Source organism: Mizuhopecten yessoensis, unplaced genomic scaffold (genome assembly GCF_002113885.1).
Source record: "Mizuhopecten yessoensis strain PY_sf001 unplaced genomic scaffold, ASM211388v2 scaffold9157, whole genome shotgun sequence".
Taxonomy (NCBI): domain Eukaryota; kingdom Metazoa; phylum Mollusca; class Bivalvia; order Pectinida; family Pectinidae; genus Mizuhopecten; species Mizuhopecten yessoensis.
This window is the reverse complement of record NW_018407907.1, coordinates 1391614-1399321: the sequence shown is the minus strand read 5'-3', so window position 1 is coordinate 1399321 and position 7708 is coordinate 1391614. Positions and strand designations below refer to the sequence as shown.

Below are 7708 nucleotides of genomic sequence, written 5' to 3'. Positions count from 1 at the left end.
CGTTTAAAAAATCTAATTAACTGAAACCTTGTACAATACTGGCAATATTTAAAGAGATATTTTGATTATTTTTATCAAACCACTATGTTCACAAAACATTAATAAACCTTATTTTTTTTCTATCATGAATACATATTGTAACTTTTGTAATGCACATTTCGATCATTTGTTTGAAAGCTCTAAAATAAATAAAATATAAATTTTCATAAACATACAGATTTTTATAAGATAGAAGACGTTTAAAGTAAATTAGAAGAAAAAAAATGGTTAATCGCCAAAACAAGGGGACCGACTCCGGTTTGAAAGTCGATATGTACCACATCGTCAAAACACGATTTCAAAGCACTGACCGCTGACGTTGCTGAAGTAGTAAAAGGGTCTCACGGTATACCGTATCGCTCGACAATTTAGCTTTTAGGTAAGGGAGTAATTTTCCCTAATATGCCTTGGTTGATACAAAACCTTATTCAATAATGGTACAAATATAAATAAAATAAATACATAAATAAATATACAACATTTACAGTACATAGATATACAATTTAATACAATGAATACAATTGGCATATACATTAATCAATACAATTTTGAGGAATTCGCAGGAGCTGCCTTATCAGACGCTAACTACTAGTCCTATACCAGCTGGTTAATATCTCCCTATGTGTGTATGCCTGCGTGTGTGCTTGAGGTGTATTGTGTTCTGTTTGTAGTGGGCCGGACTTCCAACGGTCTCATTTATAGTGCCACCTCACTGGAATATCACAGCAGAGATACCGCAACATCCACTTTCTCTGAGTATTCCATGCGTACGATGACTTCGGGGATCGAACCCCGGCCGCCTGCTGGGAAGGCCGGAGTGTTAACCTCTCGACCAATCCGCCCATAAGATGTACCAGATCTTCATTACACACCGAACAAATCATATCTCAAAAATGCATAAAGACAAACTCAAGCTTAATACAGAGTAACAACTGGAACCGAAAAGATGCTAAAACTTAACCGGAAACATAACAAGTTACTTCATTGGTTCCTTAACCAAATGTGGCACATGCCTTGATTTCTTCAACGTTCTGAGAGGCTATAAATATATCTTCAGTTATTGCAACAAAAAAAAAGCATGCGAGGTATGATAAATTAAATTTCTTCGGCATATATTGAAATTTACGGCAAATGAATGAGATTAATAATTGCAGCGGTTTCACAAATACGGGCCTTTTTTCCAACAACACTTTGCATGAAAATGAAGATCTCGCAAAATTAGAGTGATTTGCTGTAAGAGAAGATAGAAGCTCTGATTTTTACATCTTCCAGCTGAGAGCTTGTGTTTCACTTAAGACTGATGATTCTTTTGAAATAAAAACGTCACATGAATGTACTGAAGCCAGACATGCCTTAAAAAGATGGAACACTTTCCTTTTTAGTCCTTTAGATGATATCCAATTGGAACGATGTCTGATGGTACTTGAAATTTGATAAGCATGTTTGTCAGTAAAGGAAAATGATTCCATATTATTCCTTCAATCACGTTAAAAAATCCAATAAACCAAAGAAAAGGTTACATATATTTATATCTGCTATTTTGAGCTGTAATGCTCTTTTGATATTACATATGCGACCAACCAAAACAAGAGTGATTCATGTCATGAAAACTTATGAAGTGTAATGTATTATCATATTTTATACAGCAAGAGACATAACATGAAAGATGAACGTAGCACAACAGTGATTTAATGAGTTCAAATCTGGTTGTAGATAACAGTATGCCAAAAATTAACTACAATGCACTGTAGCTGTTTTTTTTCATTTCTTGGACGATCATAGATGATGTTAGGGGTCAAAAAGTTGAAAATAAAAAAAAAAGTCTAAACTACTGTTGAAACAGAGAGGCAGGTGCGTAAAAAACATTAATTTAAACATTTAGTGGAGTACTGGTTGACTTAAAATTAAATTATATGTAAATTGTGTATATTGTGAACCATGCCATCTCCAAACACTACCGTAAAGAGATAACTGTGGCCATCAAGTATGTAAAGTAACCCAAATATTTTCCATGATTTTGCTAATATCTCTTATACCAATGCAGAATTTTGATATAAACATCTGCTGATACTTTCCATTATTTTTTATTAACATTCATCTGTTAGAACTCAACAGTACGGTTTTACTATCAATTAACAATAAAATAATATCAAGTGCATTGACACTGTTAAAAGTAGTGAAACGTATTTTTCTGAAACGCTTGCTGTGAGAAATAATCATGCATGCAGCATGCATGGCTATGAAAAAACATCCCGTTATTTGATATAAACATTAAATCAATATTTCATCTCAGTAAATCGTATTTCTAATCATTTTTCTACGTAACAATTTGGTTGACTCTGCATTTGGACGATCTGTCACCAACGTCGGCCATAACCTTGTGGCTGGAATTTATTCTTAAATGCTTATATGAAACTACGATGGCCGATAGTTGTTTTGTGTCGGCTGCTATCGGCCACCATATGAAACACTATTTTGAGAACAAATTATCTGTTTCAGCCAATCTTTATAAATTTGTAACGTTTTTAAATAGAACAAATAACAACTAAATATGTATATATAGTAAATGTACAACATTTAATTACTGTTGTATATATAACATATATAGATTAAAAGTCAAACAACATCATACATAATTGATATATCCATCATACAAAAGAATACATTGACATACAATTTGAAAACATAAAAAATGGCATTTCTGGGGCAAACTCAGTGACGGTATAGAGTGTCGACGCTATTCCTCGACTAAGCTGGCAATTACACGGTTCTCTATATGTGTGCAGGCTTTGCTGTTACACTAAATAGAGTGCGGGGATGTAATAAGTAGTGGTGGAGCCGTTTCCGCCTTATCTACTTCTTTGGGTGCATTGCAGGCCAGACCCGAAGAGGAATAGCGTCTTATATGTTTTAACTTATGTAATCTGATGTTTTACCCAGACTGGCTGTAACTCTTTGGTTACATTGCTACAGTCTGATGTTGGGGTAACTTATATAAACGTTATAGCATTAAATGGGACAACTTAGACTGACTGTAACTCTTTGGTTACATTCCTCGAGTCATTGCTCCAGTCTGACTGGCTGTAACTATTTGGTTACATTGCTCCAGTCTGATGTTGGGGTAACTTATATAAAAGTTATAGCATTAAATGGGACAACTTAGACTGGATGTAACTTTTTGGATACATTACTCCCGCCTGCGTTGTTGTATCCCAATATTATGTCACTCTCGTCATTGACCGCTCCGGCCCTGGTTATATATACGGTCGATGTTCCTATATGAAAAACCTACTTATCATGATTGTCACTGACATACATATATATACACAATGTTTAGGTTAATGTTGCACACTAGTCCATCGAGGCTTGACTAGTATTAATAGAAACAATATTTGTCCATTTAAACCTTGCTTATGTACATAAGCCTCAAATAAAGGGTTCTACACTTAATCGTTTCCTTCACGGTATTCTACATATACTTCAGAACACGCTAGACATTTTCTATTACCTTTTTTTACCACTGATAAAAGCTAAATGGCTAAACTAAAACACCATATATTGAGATACATTGTTTACTTTGGTTTTCTGCAATGTCAAACTAATTTTTATTTCAACGAATCTTTAAAATCGTATTTCTACTTACTGCCATCAATATAGTGCTTTATATATAGATGTAACACGTCATGTTGAGATAATGTGAGTAAACATCAACGACATTGTAACCGGGTTTTCCCGGCTTTATTAGGCCTTATAACATTGTTATTCATGGCTATTTAAACACGGTGTAAGTGTGAATTTTGTATAAAGGTTTGTGTGTACTAACAGTTAACCCGTCACATCCTTGATCACTACTAACCAGGGATATGAGTTTGGATCAAAGGTGAGAAAATACATATTGTGATATGTCTCCACTGTGTTAAAAAGACCTAACATATTTATCAAAAATTACTTTCAACCTAAATTACTTTTTGATCTGTTCCTTTTATTTTGTGTCTTTATCGTTTTGTGTAATTGTTGTTCTTTTCTCCCTTACATATTTTCTCTCTCTTTTTCTTTCCCTGTCAGTAGGTGTATATATGTTTGTCCGCCAGGAAATTTCTGTCTGTGATATGTAGCTCCATTGTCTCACAACTCTCTATAACTTTCTTCCTCAATCTTTCTATCTATGTGTCTGTCTAAATCTCTTTCTCAAGTGAATATCCGAATCACTATTCTCTTTTTCTGTCTGTTTCTAAGTCACATTATCTGCCCCCCCGTCACTGTCTATTTATCTCTGTATCTTCTATGTCAGTCACATCATGTGCCCCCCCTCCCAATCACTGTCTTTTCATCTCTGTATCTTCTCTGTCTTTCACATCATGTCCCCCCCCCATCACTGTCTATTTATCTCTGTATCTTCTCTGTCTTTCACATCATGTGCCCCCGTCCCCATCACTGTCTATTCATCTCTGTATCTTCTCTGTCTTTCACATCATGTGCCCCCCATCACTGTCTATATATCTCTGTATCTTCTATGTCAGTCACATTATCTCTCCCCCCTCACTGTCTATTCATATAGTATCTTCTCTATCTGTTACAGCATTTGCCCCCCCCCCCTTTCATCACTGTCTATTTATCTCTGTATCTTATCTGTCTGTAACATTAGTTCCCCCCTCCCTCCATCACTGTCTATTCATCTTTTTAACTTCTCTGTCTTTCACATCATCTGCCCCCCCCCATCACTGTTTATTTATCTCCGTATCTTCTCTGTCTGACACATTACCTGCCCCCCCCCCCCCCCCCCCCNTCTCTGTCTGTCACATTATCTGCATCATTGTCTATTCATATCCATATCCTCTCTGTCTTTCACATCGTCCGCCCCTGTATCTTCTCTGTTTTTCACATCATCCCCGATCATCTTCGATTATGACGTCATAATATTGCAATTCCCGCATTCAAGTTCAAGTCAATGATATTTGTAAATAGCCTTATCCTTAGCTGATACACTTCCTGGTGAAGATTTAGGCCGATCAGTCTACACTCTGTATATAAATTATATCAATAATTCTTATCACCGAATCTGTGTGCTGTTGTTAGCTATCAGTAAGGTACACGTATCTCTCTTAACCTTTTTTTTTTATTAATCACTCAATACAGACCTTATACCACTGCATAGACTGTAGCTAAGCAGTGGAAACTGGCATAACTATAGCTTTGATAAATTATTTCCAAAGAGAAAACTGTACCTTGCGGAAACTTGCGAAAGTTCATCAAGTTGAAACAAAAACAAAATTAAATTAAAAATAACATTTCAAGTACAAAAATTAATTTGGGCTAGACCGGGACTTAAATTCTAGATTTCTGATTGTAATTCTGACGCTCTAACCTGTCCTGGCACAACTGTGCTATAGGTATAGCAAAACAACCCACAGTGCAGTGGAACAGGGATCCTTAGTTGATATTTGACAGATATCACAAGTCATAACATGTTTCACTAAGATATAAATAAAAATAATAATACTCTATTTGAGAACAATTCTATATCCATCAGGTTTTACGTACAGAGCCTTCGATTTTGTCATGACATATTCCAGTTGTATAGAGAGAGGAGGTGAGCGTAACCCCAGGATTATCGAGGATGTCCTCGATTATGTCATGGCAAAATTGAAGAAAAAAGAATCTCTCGGTCGCGTAACGGTAAAATTGACTGGCTTCGGAGTCGGGTGTCGCTTATCTGTAAGCTTCAAAGAACAGGTTTCAGCTGGGACCAATCAAATAGATTACCTCTAACCTTCAATTTGGCATAAACTATTATAGTGGTGTGGAGATTTTAGGTAGGCGTAACGCCTGGCGTATGAGGATGCTAGTAACTGTACTACATCACAAACATACTTAAACGATCCAAATATGCATTTTTAGATAATTATTAGTGAAGGCCACAGTGTTGAAGTCGCAAAGCCCGTGTCAAAAATAAAACAGCGTCTTTAATCATTTAAATCGTTCACTGGTGGATGTTATCAAAATGGTATCAACAGGTGTATCGCATACGAAACAGGTATATATTAGGTCGAACTGGTGATGATTAGTCAGCGATAGATGCCGTAAGCGCTAGTATATTCAACACTGATTACCGGTTATCGGGTGTTCTCTCTTTACATCATTGCTGTTCCTATTATTTTTTGATTCTTGACATCTGTCACCACAAGACCTTTATCAATCGCGACGAGATAAAATTCTTTTTTTCTTTTGGAAGGCACAAAAGTATTATACTTCCCTAACCAAAAATAACATTTTGTATTATTCGAGACACAATAAAAAAACTGTTGCAAAGTCTGTAGGAAGCTCGCAGACAGGCATTACTTATTTCAGTGTAATTTATAGATAACCAACTTAATTGACAAATGTTAACTTTTATATATTTTAATAAAGCTCTGACAATCAATTAAAAGAGGGACTTTCCAAATTAACAAATAGTTAGAATTGGTACTTTACCAACCATGAACGAATATTATATGTAGCATGGTGTATCCGAATACTAGATTTAAGAATATATGATCTATTGTAGCCATAATTTGGTCGTGTATTACGTTTAAATTAGTATGTGTATGCATATGTTTTCATTTGTTGTATTTATACATAAGTTTCGTTAAACTTTTTTCACGGATTTACATTTTTTAACTTTAAATACTAGACACTAGTGATTAGTCACCAATGGAAAACAATAGCCATGTTGTTAGTAAAAAATTATTATTTGAATAAATACTTTCTTATTTTCAACTTTTTGTTACAATTTTACGTCAAGTTCAATTTAACTTGTTGTCCAAGTTTATTCCGGCACGGTTTAAATGAGAATTGAATGTTGTAGCCAACTTTTATTTTGTGATAATATCAATGGCGCCTTTCCGATACGCTGTTTTTTGCATATGTTTCGGAACACTTTAAATCTGCTTTATTTTCTTCATTTAAAGTTCCATTGTTGACTCTCTGCATCTTTTTGATTGGTTTGTTTTGGTTTGATTTGGTTTTACGTCAACAGCTTATGTCATTTAAAGACGTTAATCTATGTGAATAATTTATCCATTCAAGTATGCTGATGGTGATATGACGGTGGATTACCTCCTTACAATAGTGCAATTCTGATGTCGACTTTATGGTGCTTTTTCACTGTAATACTATGCCAAAGGCACTCAGAACAGTATTTCAACTGGTAACATTATACTGACAACGGATTAACCAGTTGTAGCGATTACCGAAAATGTTAAGCAGGGAATAACAACTCCATTTTTAAGGGCTTTGAAGGGTCCCGGCAAAGGGCCAAAGCCCACTGCCTTTCTCACTTGGGCGAACGTTTAAAACTGAAGCCAAATGTGAGGTGTTGTGACAGACGGTGATCAGGAACTAAACCCTTTCAACGAAAAGGGAGAAAATATAATATTTCAAATGTTACAACGAGTGCAGCAGATTCGTTTTGGTCCCTTCTGTGTCCCCATGCAGAGGGAACAAAAGCAAATTCCCATATGTAGTGGATAACAGCAGGTACATTCTTTTCTCAATCAACAACCTGCTGGGTGTGCTAACTATTTACATAGAATTTGTAATGACATTCTTATTCCTGAAAATATAATAATATGGGTTTTATCACAAATGGGTTGTTTTACTCGTGGAATACATGACAGTGTATTAGTTTACT

General features: G+C 35.3%; 1 protein-coding gene across 1 annotated transcript in view; it reads left to right on the top strand.

Annotated features, from left to right (window-relative positions):
* The first annotated feature begins 3839 nt into the window (after nt 1–3839).
* Nucleotides 3840–7708, top strand: part of LOC110457493 — a 31223-nt gene continuing 27354 nt past the window's right edge. Inside the window, exon 1 of the mRNA XM_021508800.1 lies at nt 3840–3919. The gene's annotated coding sequence lies outside the window, so the exon portion shown is untranslated. The remainder of the gene's footprint in view (nt 3920–7708) is intronic.